This window comes from Muntiacus reevesi, chromosome 19 (genome assembly GCF_963930625.1).
Source record: "Muntiacus reevesi chromosome 19, mMunRee1.1, whole genome shotgun sequence".
NCBI lineage: Eukaryota > Metazoa > Chordata > Mammalia > Artiodactyla > Cervidae > Muntiacus > Muntiacus reevesi.
The window spans coordinates 31,243,715-31,260,598 of record NC_089267.1 but is presented as its reverse complement, the minus strand read 5'-3'; positions in this window follow the sequence as shown (position 1 = coordinate 31,260,598).

Here is a 16,884-nt window from a genome sequence, read left to right as displayed (position 1 = left end):
AAAAACTGGAACATATGGTAAGGATGGAGATCAGGTCTACCCCAGGGTCTACCCCATTACTCTACGTAATGGAGAGTCCCTGAGCTTTTTCAGGGTTCTCTCTGCAGAACGCAGTGTTCCACTATTATCAGTTATTAATAGCTCCTCTCTTCTCAAGAGTCACATCCTCAGAGGGAGAGACTAATTGTTCTAGCTTGAGTCACATGTTTGCCTTTAACTAAGGGACGGAAGCCAAGGGTACTTTGACAGTCTCCCTACAGCCAAAGGGAAATCAGAAAGGGAAATGTAAACTGGCACTGTAATTACTGCAGATCTCCCTATACCAGGCATCCTGAAAAGATCACGCTTTAGTTACATTCAGTTTTCTCCGGGGACCGTAGTCTCTGCTGTGCCTCCCTTTTGATTAACTGCATGCATTTGAGAGCTGCCTGACAGAGGATATAGGTGTGATGTGGGATAATCTTCTATCAACCTACCTGTGAAAATGTGCCGTGTGCTTAGTCAGTCAGTCATGTCCGACTCTGTGACCCCATAGACTGCAGCCTGCCAGGCTCTTTTGTCCAAGGGATTTTTCAGGCAAGAACAATAGAGTGGGCTGCCATTTTCTCCTCTGGGGACTTGTGAAATGATCTACTTGCAAATAAATTTAAAACCCATCAAAATCAGCTGCTGTTCTAATCAATAAAATTTATCAGCTATAGTAGTCTACAAAGATTTTCATCAAAATGACAAAGAAAGAAACTGTAGCGACTGAGTGAATGAGCAAAGATGCCCATAAGAAGCTAAAACTTTCTCCAGAATGCTATGTTTTAAGTTAATCTTTTGGCAAATTTTGCATTACTTGCTTTATATCCATATTTTCTTCTTCCCAGATCTTTATAACATTGATATTCCTTGGAGAAGAGCCTACTAATATTGTCACTTCTAGTACTCCTTGGCACATTGACAGGTATCCCAAATACATGTGCACAGATGTGCAGAAATCAGGAAAGTCATATGGTTTTCCTTGCTATTGTGTGGAACTTCAATTCTTCTAATAAGTTAGACCACAGTTCTCTCTAACAAAGATGAATGGTGCTTGATGTGTAATGATTTATACTCACTGATTGCATGGATATTGATAATCAGAAGTCTCACGCAATGAGGACCTTGAGAAAGAATCTAGTCTTGTACAGGTGAGGGAATTCAGGCTCATAGGGGTGAAGTGACTATTCAGTTCAGTCGCTCAGTCATGTCCAACTCTTTGCGACCCCATGGACTGTAGCATGCCAGGCCTCCCTGTCCATCACCAACTCCCAGAGTTTACTCAAACTCATGTCCACTGAGTTGGTGATGCCATCCAACCATCTCATCCTCTGTTGTCCCCTTCTCCTCCTGCCTTCAATCTTTCCCAGCATCAGGGTCTTTTCCAATGAGTCAGCTCTTCACATCAGATGGACATTGTGACTACTGGGTCCACACATATAGGAAGTGGCAGAACCAGAACTTGATTGCATCCAGCTTTTTGACTTCAGGCCAGTACTGTTTCTACTATAGCATTCAAAACTACGTTAAGATTCCCTTAGCACATTCTACTCACAATGTCTTGAGTGGTGATAGGTTCTGTATTCATCTGTGTGGGCAACCATAACAAAATACCACAGGCTGGGTGACTTAAGTAACAGAAAATCTGTTCTGGAGGCTAGAAGCCCAAGGTCAACGTGTTGTGAGGGTTGGGTTTTGGTGAGGTGTCTCTTCCTGATTTGAAGAGGATTGTCTTCTCACCGTGTCCTCACATGGCTTCTTGTCTGTGTGCATACACAGGGGAAGAGAGACATCTTTGACATCCCTTCTTCTTATAAGGACACCAGTCCTATTAAATTAGGCCCCACCTTTGTGACCTCAATTAACAGTAATTAAGGGCTTCCCTCATAGCTCAGTTGACAAAAGAATCTGCCTGCAATACAGGAGACCTGGGTTTGATTCCAGGGTCGCAAAGATCCCCTGGAGAAGGAAATAGCAACCCATTCCAGTTTTCTTGCCTGGAGAATCCCATGGACAGAGGAGCCTGGCAGCCTACAGTCCATGGGGTCGCAAGAGTCGGACACAACTTAGTGACTAAACCACCACCACCTCCCTAGAGGTCCTGTCTCCAAATACAATCTCATTGGAGGTTAAGGCTTAACATATGAAGGAAACTTGGGGACACAATTCAGTCCATGACAGTATCTAACTTTCTATCTACCTATCTACCTGTCAATTTATCTCAATTTCTGACTCTTGATTAAGTTTGTTGATGAATTTATGTAAAAAAGAAAAGGTTGAAAGGGCAAGAAAGGAAAATTCTAAGGCCCAATTATTACACATTTGCACTTAATGTACACATTTTAAGAGATGAGACAATTATGTATTAATCATGGAAAATAGCTAGTGACCAGGATTGAGATATAAGATGAGTGAAATTGGGAAAGAAAGACAAAATATGGAATATAAGAGACTGCTTCAACTGTAAGGTGAATGTAAGTGGAGTTGGAGAAGGGGTGGTCATCTTAGCACGGGGTACATTCAATGCCTAAGAAAGAATTACTTGGTAGATGAAGGTAGATAAACTATCAGAGACCAGTTTTTATTCTGTTAATTTTCAGAGACTGTTTCCTCATGCATAAAATGGGAATTACATACAACCTCCCAGAGTTAGTTCTTTCAAATTAAAACTAATATATGGAAGAAATATATTTTCATAACTACCCCATAATTTGCAAATATGCCTCTCTCTGCAAATGGAGACCTTGCTTTACACCCCAACTTGTCAATCATATGGTGGCATTTGTAAATGGCATCCGTCCACTAGGGCTTTGCAGTGGCCAGCATGTATCCATACTGCAGGCCCTTCTCTTCCCTCACTAAATCCTCCCAACAATTCAAAACACACCTGTTTAGTCCTACCAAGCCTCAGAACCAAGCCACTCACCGCCCGGTCACACCCCTCCTACTGGCCACGACCTCAGTAATACAAATCATGGTGGCAGCCTATTTAAATCCTATTTAAAGGTGCAATTTAATGTACCTGGTAAGGGCTTGACTGTTTTTAGAGGAAGACCAGTCTCCCGGTCAGCCCTTGGGAAGGCGGTGAGAAGTTCATCCTAGTTTGGAACCCGAGAAGGAAAGACTGAAGTGAATAATCTGAAAATGAGGGAAAGAGGGCATAGTGTTCCTCTCCGGCACACACTCACAAGGTCACACGTGAATGTACTGCTTTTTATCACAGCTGATATTTTCATTCAGGACCATTTCTAGTTTCTACTCAGAATTGCTTAGAATTCATAAACGCTACAGAGTTTTCCCTCACAGATTTTATAAATTTCTATTATGCCATATGTGTAATAGCAGGAGAGCGTATACTTGTATTCTTTTGATGTGTAGGATTTCAGTCTATGCCATGGCAAAGGGGCTCACGAGGCTTTCAAAAATCTTTGGTTTGGTTACATCTGTGAATGCCTCCTTCACTTCCGAAGGAGGAGACTCATGGAGAACCTGGTTTGAGACGGGAACTATGTCCTGGTTTTAGAAGGGAACTATGTCCTGGTTTTAGATGGGAACTATGTCCTGGTCTTACAAGGAACTAGGGCTTTCCAGGGGCTCAGACGGTCAAGAATCCCCCTGCCATGTGGGAGACTGGGCTTCAATCCCTGGGTCCGGAAGATCCCCTGGAGAAGAAATGGCAGCGCACTCCAGTATTCTTGCCTGGAAAATTCCATGGACAGAGGAGCCTGGTAGGCTGCAGTTGATGGAGGTTGCAAAAAATCAGACATGACTGAGAGACTATCTCACACACACACACACACACACACACACACACACACACACACACACACACGTTTTCGAGGCTGATGCTGAGAAAACCCTTCTTCCTCTGAAAGTGAAAGTCACTCAGTCGTGTCCAGCTCTTTGTGACCCCATGGACTGTAGTCCATGGAATTCTCCAGGCCAGAATACCGAAGTGGGTAGCCTTGCCCTTTTCCAGAGGAATCTTCCCAACCTAGGGATTGAATCCAGGTCTCCCTCATTGCAGGTGGATTCTTTACCAGTTGAGCTACAAGGGAAGCCCAAGAATACTGGAGTGCGTAGCCTATCCCTTCTCCAGCCGATCTTCCCAACCCAGGAATCGAACCAGGGTCTCCTGCATTGCAGGCGAATTCTTTACCAACTGAACTATCAGGGAAGCCTCCTCCCCTGAAGGTGTCCTTTTCTTTCTCTAAAGGTTTGTTTGTTTTATTAGATCCCATCATCAAAAAATAAAAAATGCTCTGGTATTGAGGCTGTAGCCAAAAATGTTCCTTCTCATAAAACAGCCGTGTGTGTGTGTGTGTGTGTGTGTGTGTGTGTTTAGGTGGTGAAGGTTGGATACGGGCATCCATTGACATTTGACTGTTTCATCCCTTTTATATATAGGTTATATCGAATTCACCAGCCCTGAGAAACTGAATAATAATAGTAACTTTTGTTAAGGTCTAGTTTACCAGGAGTCATGTTTCAGTAATATCATTCATTACTTGGTTAATTAGCTATTTCACTCTTCAGTTCAGTTAAGTCGCTCAGTTATGTCCGACTCTTTGTGACTCCATGGACTGCAGCATGCCAGGCTTCCCTGTCCATCACCAACTCTCGGAACCTACTCAAACTCATGTCCATCGTGTCAGTAATGCCATCCAACCATCTCATCGTCTGTCATCCCCTTCTCCTCCTACCTTCAATCTTTCCCAGCATCAGGGTCTTTTCAAATAAGTTACTTCTTCACACTGGGTGGCAAAAGTATTGGAGTTTCAGCTTCAACATCAGTCCTTCCAATGAATATTCAGGACTGAGTCCCTTTAGGATTGACTGGTTTGATCCTCTTGCAGTCCAAGGGACTCTCAAGAGTTTTCTCCAACACCACAGTTCAAAAGCATCAATTCTTCGGCACTCAGCTTTCTTTATAGTCCAACTTTCACATCCATACATGACTACTGGAAAAACCATAGCTTTGACTAGATGGACCTTTGTTGGTAAAGTAATGTCTCTGCTTTTTAATATGCTGTCTAGGTTGGTCATAACTTTTCTTTCAAGGAGCAAGTGTCTTTTAATTTCCTGGCTGCAGTCACCATCTGCAGTGACTTTGGAGCCCCCCCCCCCCAAATAAAGTCTGTCACTGTTTCCATTGTTTCTATTTGCCATGAAGTGATGGGACCCAGATGCCATGATCTTAGTTTTCTGAATGTTGAGTTTTAAGCAAACTTTTTCACTTTCCTCTTTCACTTTCATCAAGAGGCTCTTTAGTTCTTCTTCACTTTCTGCCATAAGGGTGGTGTCACCTGTGTATCTGAGGTTATTGTTATTTCTCCTGGCAATCTTGATTCCAGCTTGTGCTTCATCCTGCCTGGCATTTTGCGTGATATACTCTCTGCTGCTGCTGCTAAGTCGCTTAGCTGCGACCCTATAGACAGCAGCCCACTAGGCTCCTCTGTCCCTGGGATTCTCCAGGCAAAAACACTGGAGTGGGTTGCCATTTCCTTCTCCAAAGCATGCAAGTGAAAAGTGAAAGTGAAGTCGTTCAGTCGTGTCCGACTCTTTGCGACCCCATGGACTGCAGTCCACAGGTTCCTCCATCCATGGGATTTTCCAGGCAAGAGTACTGGAGTGGGGTGCCATTGCCTTCTCCTTGTACTCTCTGCATATAAGTTAAATAAGCAGGGTGACAATATACAGCCTTGACATACTCCTTTCCCGATTTGGAACCAGTCCATTGTTCCATGTTCAGTTGTAACTGTTGCTTCTTGATCTGCATGCAGATTTCTCAGGAGGCAGGTCAGGTGGTCTGTTATTCCCATCTCTTCAAGAATTTTCCACAGTTTGTTGTGATTCAAACAGTCAAAATTGTTGACATAGTCAGTAAAGTGGAAGTAGATGTTTTTCTGGAACACTCTTGCTTTTTCAATGATCCAGAGGATGTATGTACCCAAATGAAATAACTACTTTCTTTAGAAGTCAGCCAGAAGCTTGATGTTTTCCCATCAATAATTGTGTTGTGAATGCTAAAAATTGGATGTTTGCCAGATTATCAGTCTGAAACCTTACAAGATGGTTAAAGTGTCCAAAAGCACAGTTTTATGTGGAACTGATGTCATTCCAGTAATAATAATGGCTTATCTTAACATTCTGATTGAGGAATGTTACTAGCATTATCTCTGAGTACTAGGATTGCCTATATTGTGGATGGTATCTGGTTTTGACAGAAAAAAGCTGGTATGATGGATTTCCCTATCTTTTTTCTCTCTAAGGCAAAATACTGTTTCTCTGTAAGCTTTCACAAAACACTTTTTTAAGGAACCTAATATAGAGGATTTAACCTAATAGATGTTATTCAATGTTCAGAACAGTAAGTGACAGTTGCCTTAAGAATGTTCTTATCCCAATCTATTTTAGTTCCTGGAAAATACTTAATATATTCCCACCTTCTCCCCTCCTCTCTCCCCACAACACAAACCCTCCCAAGCCCCCTGACCCAGTGTTGGATCACTGTTATCCAGGCTTACAGTATTCATTTCTGCTTTAGGACTTATCAATCTCTTTCCCCCCACTCCTTTTTTAGAAATCACAAATGCCACTGAAAATAATACTATCTGAATAGTCAAAATATAGTACATGTATTATATGAAGAGGGCATGCTAAGTCATGTCTGACTCTTTGTGACTGTATGGACTGTAGACTGCCAGGCTCCTCTGCCCATGGGATTCTCCAGGCAAGAATACTGGAGTGGGCTGCCATGCCTTCCTCCAGGGGATCTTCCCGACTCAGGGATGGAAACTGTGTCTCTTAGGTCTCCTGCATTGGCAGGCAGGTTCTTCACCACTAGCACCACCTGGGAAGCCCATATGAAGAGTAGTTCGTAATAATTATTCACTTGGAAATGTAATGGAATTCCAAAATAAGATCCTTGTGTTACAAGCTATGTGTATTTAAACAATTTTTTTTTAATGTAAAGGTTACTTTCCATTTAAAGTCATTACAAGATAACAGCTGTATTTCCCTAGTTATACAATACATCCTTGAGCCTATCTTACCACTCAGTCACTAAAAAAAGCATAGAATTTGGCCATTTGTGGCACATAGGTGGGCTTGAAGGGCATTACAGTAAAATAAGTCAGACAGAGAAAGATAAGTCCTGTAGGATATCACTTATATATAGAATCTAAAAAATACAACAAATCAGTGGATGTAACAAAAAAGAAGCAGATTCACAGATACAGAGAACAAATTAGTGGTTATCAGTGGGGAGAGGGAAGGGGCAATATAGGGGTGGGAGGCACAAACTTTTGAGTGTAAGATAGACTGTGTATTTTTACTTAAAATTAATACCGACAGATTATTTTACAAAGATTACCTCCTTTGAATGGCATATAAGCTTATCAGCAATGTTTATAGATACTTATTTCTAACTAGCATTTATCCTCAGTCTTTACATGTGGCCAGTCTGACTGGTAAAAAAAAAAGCTGTATCTTATTGTTTTGATTTCCACTCTCCTGACTACTAGTGAGGTTGAGCATGTTTTTTATATATTTGTTTGCCTTTGCATTTCCTCATTTATGACTTGCTCATATGCTTGACTCATTTTTTAACATTCAGTTCTTTGTTTTTTCTAAAAATCAATGTGTTGGGTTTCTTTGTATAGCAGAAATATTCCCTCTATTTTGTCAGCTATATTACTAATATTTTCTCCCAGACCATCATTTTTCTTTCAGCTTGGTTTATGGTATATTTTACCTTACAGAAAATTTTAACCTTTAGATAGTCAAATTAGTCAATCTTTCATATATAAAGTATACACTTATATGTATTGATATATATACATATACATACACTAAGATATATTTTAGTGTGTTTATATGTAATATATTGTATGGTTGTGGTGGTTTAGTCCTAAGTCATGTCCATCTCTTGTGACCCCACAGACAGTAGCCTGCCAGACTCCTCTGTCCATGGGATTTTCCAGGCACGAATATTGGAATGGGTTGCTATTTCCTTCTCCAAATATATTGTATATATGCACATATATATAGTATGTATATCTACAATCTGTATCTATGGTATAGATATATTACTATGAAACATAGTGACCTATATTTCAGTATTCTACATTACTTAGAAATTATCTATGGAATTCAAATGGATTCATCACTAACCCTATTTAATATTATTTCCAACTGCTAAAGTTAACTAAGAGTCTTAGAAATTCTATTTAAAATGACACAGTAAATGTTGACATAATAAGTTCATCAAAATTTATAGCCAGTTGACCCTTGAACCACATGGGTTTGAACTGTGTGGGTCTACTTTTATGTGGATTTTTTTCAACAAATATATACAGTACTACACGATTGGTAGTTGGTTCAATACACAGATGTGGAACTATGGAAATGGAAGGCCAACTATGGGACTTGAGCACTGTCAGATTTTGGTTTCCATGGTAGGTTCTGGAACCAATCCCCCATGGATAGCGAGAGATGACTTGAGTTCTAAGTTGTTAAACATACAAGTTTACATTTTTCCTGATTTCCACATTATGTGGTGGTAAACTTATTTAATCAATAACATGGTATAAAAAGTTCAGGAAGTTCAGATTAACTAGTCTCTTTATGAGAAGACAAATCCAGAGAATAAATTTACAGATTAAAAAAAAATTCCAAACTGTCAAGGATAATTTCCCCAAGGATTTTGGATTCCTGTATAAAAATGATTAGGATTTAGCAGTTTCTGTGAGAAAGTGAATTTTTTTTCCCTTCAAAAACTAGTACATAGTTTACTTTCTTTATGTTCTGGAAATTCTAGTAATATTAGATTTATGTAAGTACTTCTTAGCCTCTGTAAACCAATCAGAATAAAGCTCCTTTTACTTAAGAGAGTTTATAATTTAAGTCAGGTATTAGCCAACTTTTCATGTAAATGACCAGATAGTATAAATTTTAGATGCTGTGGCCCATATGGTCTCTGTTGCAACTACCCAACTCTGCCAGAGACGATTCATAAATGAGTGGACGTGGCTACCTTCCAATAAAACAACAACAAAAAAAACGGTGGTAGACTTCCAGTTTACAGTTCAGAATACAGGGTGTCTGGAATTTGTAACAACAAGTGACAAGCTAAACAAACTGAAAAAATCAACAACTCTTCTTAGATCCACAAGAGCAGTGAGGTCATAGGGCAAACTGCTGCCCCCAAATTGAAGAGACAGACAAGGGAAAACAGAGAATTACAATTTATCAGAGCCGACACCTCCACGGGAGCCAGTCCTTTGGTAGGAACACCTGGCCTGTAATTGATGAATTGCTGGAGACTCAGAGTGGACAAGTCTGAGAATTAAAAACTCTGGGTGGGGGAGGCCCAGATATACGGAGGCCCCTCTTTTTGTGAGTTTTACCTTCAGGAACTCAACCAGGTTCACAACTGAATACTAGAAGAATAGTCCCTCATACTTCTGGCAAGAGGAGGGGGAAAGGACCATTTTGAAATGTGCCAGAAATTCTACTTCTAACAAGACCTGCTCTCAACAGGCTGTTTTTCCAGAGCCTAAACTGTTGGGGTTTTATCAGAACCTAACTGACCTGGCGGAAGGGAAATACTCAACTCCAGCCCACTCCAGCCTTTCACATGGGGGAAGGGAAATACAGTTAGCCCTCTGTATTTACCAATTCCACATCCATGAATTTAACCAACTGCAGATTGAAAATATTTTTTTTTTAATTCAGAAAGTTCCAGAAGCAAAACTTGACCCTTTGCTGCATTCCAGTAACTATTTGCATTGCAGTTATATTGTATTCACAACTATTTACAGAACACCACTTTGTGTTAGGTACTAGAAATAATCTAGACATGAGAAAGTGTATGGGAGAATTGCTTAGGTTATACCATGCCATTCCACATAAGGGATTGAGCATCTGAAGATTTTGGTATCCATAGGGGGTCTTGGAACCAAACTCCTGGGGATACTGAGGGATGACTTACCCAACTCTTGCCCATTCAAGCACTCCCAAAATGAAATACTTAGGTATAAATCTAACAAAGTACATATGAGATCTCTATGAGAGAAACCACAAAACACTGATGAAGGAAATAGAGGAACTAAATAAATGAGGAGATGTGTTCCAGGTCCATGTATCATTGTTGTTCAGCTGCTCAGTCGTATCTGACTCTTTGTGACCCTATGGACGGCAAGACACCAGGCTTCCCTGTTCTTCACTATCTCCCAGAGCTTGCTCAAACTCATGTCCATTGAGTCGGTGATGCCATCCAACCATCTCATCCTCTGTTATCTCCTTCTCCTCCTGCCTTCAATCTTTCCCAACATCAGGGTCTTTTCCAATGAGTCAGCTCTTTGCACCAGGTGGCCAAAGTATCAGCTTCAGCATCAGTCCTTCCAATGAATATTTAGGACTGATTTCCTTTAGGATGGACTAGTTGGATCTCCTTGCAGTCAAAGAGACTCTCAATAGTCTTCTCCAACACCACAGTTCAAAAGCATCAGTTCTTCAGTGCTCAACCTTCCTCATGGTCCAAATCTCACAACCATACATGACTACTGGAAAAACCATAGCTTTGACTAGATGGACCTTTGGTGGCAAAGTAATATCTCTGATTTTTGTACAGCAAGACTCAATATTGTTAAGATGTTCTTCATAACTTGATCTATAGATTCAGTGCAATCCCAGTAAAAATCCTTGTAAGTCAATTTTTTTATATAAAAATATATCCAAATATGTATTTACTAATGGACATGAGTTTGAGCAAGCTCTGGGAGATGGTGATGGACAGGGAAGCTAGGCTTGCTGCAGTCCATGGGGTCGCAAGGAGTCAGACACAACTGAGTGACTGAACTGAACTGAATCCTAAAGTTTATACGGAGAGACAAAAGACCTGGAATAACCACCTAAATATTAAAGGAGAAGAACAAAACTGAAGAACTGATACCACTCAATTTTACAGCACAGTAATCATGACAGTGTGGCAATCATGAAAGAATAGACAAATAGATCAATGGTACAAAATAGAGAAGTGTTAGTCCATCAGTTGTGTCCGACTCTTTGTGACCCCACGGACTGTAACCTACTGGGCTTCTCAGTCCATGGGATTCTCCAGGCAAGAATACTGGAGTGGATTGCCATTCCCCTCTTCAACAAAATAGACAACCCAGAAATAAACCCATATAGTCAACCCATCTTTGACAGAGGAGGAAAGGCAATTCAATGGAGAAATGATAGTCTTTTAAACAAATGGTGCTGAAACAATAGGACATCTACATGCAAAATTCAAATACAGAAAGAGACTGCACACCCTTCACCAAAATCACTCAAGATATATCATAAACCTAAATTAAAACACAATGCTAAGACATGCTTAGAATATCACGCAAGAGAAAACATAGTGAAACTTGTGTATGGCAATGACTGTTTAGACAGTGAGCAACACTACCATCCATCCATAAAAGAAATAATTGGCATATAAGCACAATGGAATACTACCCAGCCATAAAAAGAATAAAACAACGCCATTTGCAGCAACACAGATGGACCTAGACATTTTCTTTTTTTTTTAAGAGATTTTCATACTAAATAAATAAGTCGGAAAGAGAAAGACAAAAACCATATATATCACTTTTATGTGGAATCTAAAATATGACACAAATAAACTTATTTATGAAACAGAAATGGACTCACAGATATAGAAAACAAAGTTATGGTCACTAAAGGGGAAACGGGGTTGAGGAAGAATAAATTAGGAGTTTGGGATTAACAGATACAAACTACTATATATATAATAAATAAGCAACAAGCTCCTACTGTATAGCACAGGGAACTATATTGATCCTACAATAAACCAAAAGAAAAGAGTATGAAACAGAAGATATATATGTCTAACTGAATCACACTGCTGTACATCAGATACTGACACAACATTATTAATCCACTATACTCCAAAAAAAGAAAAAGAATGTGCAGCAACAGCAACTCTCAATCTTAAATGATGGGAATGCAGCATGGCACAGCCACTTTGAAACATACAAAGCTAGAAATATTCTTACCACATGATCTAGAAATTGGGAAAGGGGTACATCAACATTGTACATTGTCACCCTGCTTATTTAACATATATGCAGAGTACATCACGTGAAATGCTGGGCTGGATGAAGCACAAGCTGGAATCAAGATTGCCGGGAGAAATATCAATAACCTCAGATACGCAGATGACACCACCCTTACGGCAGAAAGTGAAGAACTAAAGACCCTCTTGATGAAAGTGAAAGAGGAAAGTGAAAAAGTTGGTTTAAAACTCAACATTCAGAAAACTAAGATCACAGTATCTGGTCCCATCACTTCATGGCAAATAGATGGGGAAACAATGGAAACAGTAACAGGTTTTATTTTCTTGGGCTCCAAAATCACTGCAGAAGGTGATTGCAGCCATGAAATTAAAAGACACTTGCTCCTTGGAAGAAAAGCTATGACCAAGCTAGACAGCATATTAAAAAGTAGAGACATTACTTTGCCAACAAAGGTCCATCTAGTCAAAGCTATGGTTTTTCCAGTAGTCATGTATGGATGTGAGAATTGGAGTATAAAGAAAGTTGAGCGCTGAAGAATAGATGCTTTTGAACTGTGGTGTTGGAGAAGACTCTTGAGAGTCCCTTGGACTGCAAAGAGATCCACCCAGTCCATCCTAAAGGAAATCAGTCCTGAATAGTCATTGGAAGGACTGATGCTGAAGCTGAAACTCCAATGCTTTGACCACTTGATGTGAAGAACTGACTCATTTGAAAGGACCCTGATGCTGGGAAAGATTGAAAGCAGGAGGAGAAGAGGATGACAGAGGATGAGAGGGTTGGATGGCATCACCGACTCTATGGACATGAGCTTGAGCAAACTGAGAGTTGGCGATGGACTGGGAAACCTGGTGCTGCAGTCCATGGGGTTGCAAAGAGTTGGACATGACTGAGCGACTGAACTGATAAAGCTAGTAAAAAGATCAGCGATTGTGAGGAGCTGAGGGTGGGGGATGCGAAGGATACACAGGTAAAGCACAGAGGATTTTTAGGGAAGTGAAAGTCCTCTGTATGATACCATAGTGATAGGCACAGTCATTATTCATTTGCCCAAACCCACAGAATGTACACCAAGAGCCACTTGTAATGTAAACTATGGACTTTGGGTGGTAACGTATGTTCATCACTGGTAACAAATGGACCAGTCTGGTGGGGCTGTTGTCATGGAGGAGGCTGTGCATGTGTGAGTGCAGTAAGTGGATGAGAAATCTCTGTACCGTCCTCTCAATTTTGCTGTGAACCTAAAACTGCTGTAAAAATAGTCTTAATAATAATGCAAAATATAATAATGTCTTGTGGGATATAAAACATATGTGCAAGTGAATACATTGCATGCTTGCAGGAAAGGCAGTAGGGAGTGAGCGGGTTTATGTTAGTCCAGGTCCTCTAAAAGCAGATCATAAGACTGGAGTAGCCACGCAGGAGAACCATGAGGTCATGGCCTGTGAGGGGACATAGGGAGGAAGCTGGGGAAGGACAGGAAAGCTGTCGGATCAAACTGCACATCTCACGTGCTTCTCACATGCACATGGGATATTTATCAAGATTGACTGCATGTTAGGTCAAAGCACGTCAGATCATGGAAATCATTCACAACGTGTTCTTAACGTGGTAATTAAGTTGCCTCCCACTCCAGTATTCTTGCCTAGAGCATCTCATAGACAGAGGAGCCTGGTGAGCTTCAGTCCATAGGGTTTCAGAGAATCGGACGCGACTGAAGCAACTTAGTATGCATGCAAGCATTGCTTAATTTCCAAGCATTTGGGAGCTTTTCCTTTGTTCCCAATGCTTGGAAACTAAGCAATATGTTTCTGAAAAAAGGCATGCTCAAAAACATCATGTTGGAAATAAAATATTTGTAACTAAAGGATAATGAAATATTAATCATCTGGAATGCCAGAAGGAATGGAGTTTGTTGCTGCTGTTGTTTTACCATTTATGTAGACTATTTCAAACACATTAAAGTGAGAAGGGATCCCCCAGTACTCTCTGCTCTATTTTGCTGTGAACCTAAAATTACTCTAAAGTCAATTAAAGAAAGAAATAAACATGGAATCAGGCAGAGTGGGTCCACGGTCATGGTTTATTGACCCTTGGTCTAAATTGTTAATATCCTTCAGACAATGGAGGAACATGTAAAACTGCACCAAAATACAGACAGCGGGAAACTCCACAGGACAATCCTGTTTCTTCTAACATAAATTGGAAAGGAAAACAGGGAAGGAGATGAGATGAACAGACTGATAGAGACCTAAGAGACCCAGCAATCAGATACAAAATGTGAATCTCACATGGATCCTGATTCAAACTGCAAAAATACAAAAATTTTAAAAATTTGAGGATTATATAAACAGTTCAAAATCTGAACACTGATTTGATATTTAATGACATTTGGGAAATATTCTTAACTTTTTAAGTAGGATAATCTATTATGGTGACAGATTTGAAAAGAGCTCTTATTTGAGGTAGGATGAAAATTAATGATGTGTAGCATTTGTTTTAAAATATTATGAGTGACTCAACTCTTGATGAAAGTGAAAGAGGAGAGTGAAAAAGTTGGCTTAATACTCATCATTCAGAAAACTAAGATCATGGCATCTGGTCCCATCACTTCATGGCAAATAGATGGGGAAACAATAGGAACAGTGACAGACTTTATTTTCTTGGGCTCCAAAATCACTGCAGATGGTGACTGCAGTCATGAAATTAAAAGACACTTGCTCCTTGGAAGAAAGGTTATGACCAACCTAGATAGCATAATAAAAAGAAGAGACATTACTTTGCCAACAAAGGTCCATCTAGTCAAAGTTATGGTTTTTCCAGTTGAACTGTGGTGTTGGAGGTGACTCTTGAGAGTCCCTTGGACAGGAAGGAGATTCAACCAGTCCATCCTAAAGGAAATCAGTCCTGACTATTCATTGGAAGGACTGATGCTGAAGCTGAAACTCCAATACTTTGGCCACCTGATGCGAAGAACTGACTCATTGGAAAAGACTCTGATGCTGGGAAAGACTGAAGGTGGGAGGAGAAGGGGATGACAGAGGATGAGATGGTTGGATGGCATCACTGATTCAATGGACATGAACTTGAGTAAACTCCAGGAGTTGGTGATGAACAGACAGGGACACCTGGCGTGCTTCTGTCCATGGGGTTGCAAAGAGTTGGACACAACTGAGTGACTGAACTGAACTGAACTAACTTTATATTTGAGGAGAAGTGAATGAGGATATAAGTTTGCCCATGAATCAGTAACTGTTTAAGCTGTGTGATGATATATGGAAGTTCATCACGCTTTAACATATTTGAAATTGTTCACGTAAAAGTTAAACAAACTCCACTATACTATATTTCCAGTCATATTTGCTTCTTTGTCACCTGTAATTTCCTTACTTTTTTTTTCAGTTTAATATGTACTGACAGTGCACTTTTTCAAGCTAAACACATATATCTAATTTAGTTGGATGTGGGATTAAATATAGACAACACAATCATCTGACATAAAAATGCCTTGCCAAAAAAAAAAAAAAATGCCTTGCCACATTCTTTTATCTGACACAAATTGAAATGTTATACAGCTTGCAAAATCCATCCTGTCATGTTGGTCTGCACTCTCCATAATAGGTTTTAACGGAATGTTAAGCACTGCTTCTAAATGCTCTTCAGATGAACAGGTTTAATTTTTAATTTATCAGTTGATTGATCGTATAAATTCTATGTACTAGATCCATAATTGCTTGAAGAATAACTTTCCAATAGCTGTATAGATCATTTTCTCTTTTGCTCTATAATAGATATGCTACCAAATGTGGTGATATTGAAGTTTTCTCTTGAATGGCTAAGAAATTGTTCTCATAACTATTTGTCTTTTTCTTTCCTTTGTTTAATTTTAAGAACCTTATTGAAAAATTCAGCATGCTTCCAAGTATTTTTTTGAAGGTTTTAGACTTTTGTTTGCAAAGTATCATTACAAATATTTTTAAAAGTTCAAGGTCTCATTCTTGGTACTCATGTATTTGACAAAAATATATTTTAAAATAATTTTCATTTAAAATTTTCGTATCTAGCTCTATTCTTGGAAAGTGACTCAACGGAAATCAAAGTTTACCCTTTGAGTCAACATTTTTCTCTTAATATTGTCATTCTTTATGCTTCAAGATCCAGCAGCTGAACTTGGACTGTGCCTCAGTAATTTTACTTAAAGAGACTTTCACTTTTTATTAGAAAATAATCTAAAGGGCTATGTGTATGAACTCTACCATATGGTGACAACTGTCAATAATGAAAACTGTAGTAAACAATAACATTCTTAAAAAAAAATCAAAACTTTGTCTTGATTTTTTTTCCCCACAGTAGATTAAATGACTGAACTCTCACTATTGACCAGACATTATGCTAAATCATTCAAGCCCACTATTGCTCTGATCCTTACAACAATCAGATGAGGACTGGAATAGCACCACTTTCATGGCACCATCACCACACTACAGTTAAGGATACAGTGAAGGGAGTAAGAGGATGAGCAAGCCGAAAGGACCCTCCTTAGAGCCTAGCCTCTTACACATTATCCTGAATCATTCATCTCTAACAGTTTCCTTTTCTGTAAAATTAGAAATTTTACAGACGCTTCTACCTGACCTACACATATCATATGTTTGGTTGTGAAGATTAAGCTAAACTTAAAATATTTTTTTTTTAAACTGCAAAGAAATCAAATACTGTTCCCATAATACTTTGGACTTAACATCTTTCTGGGACTGTGGAACTCTTTCTGCCT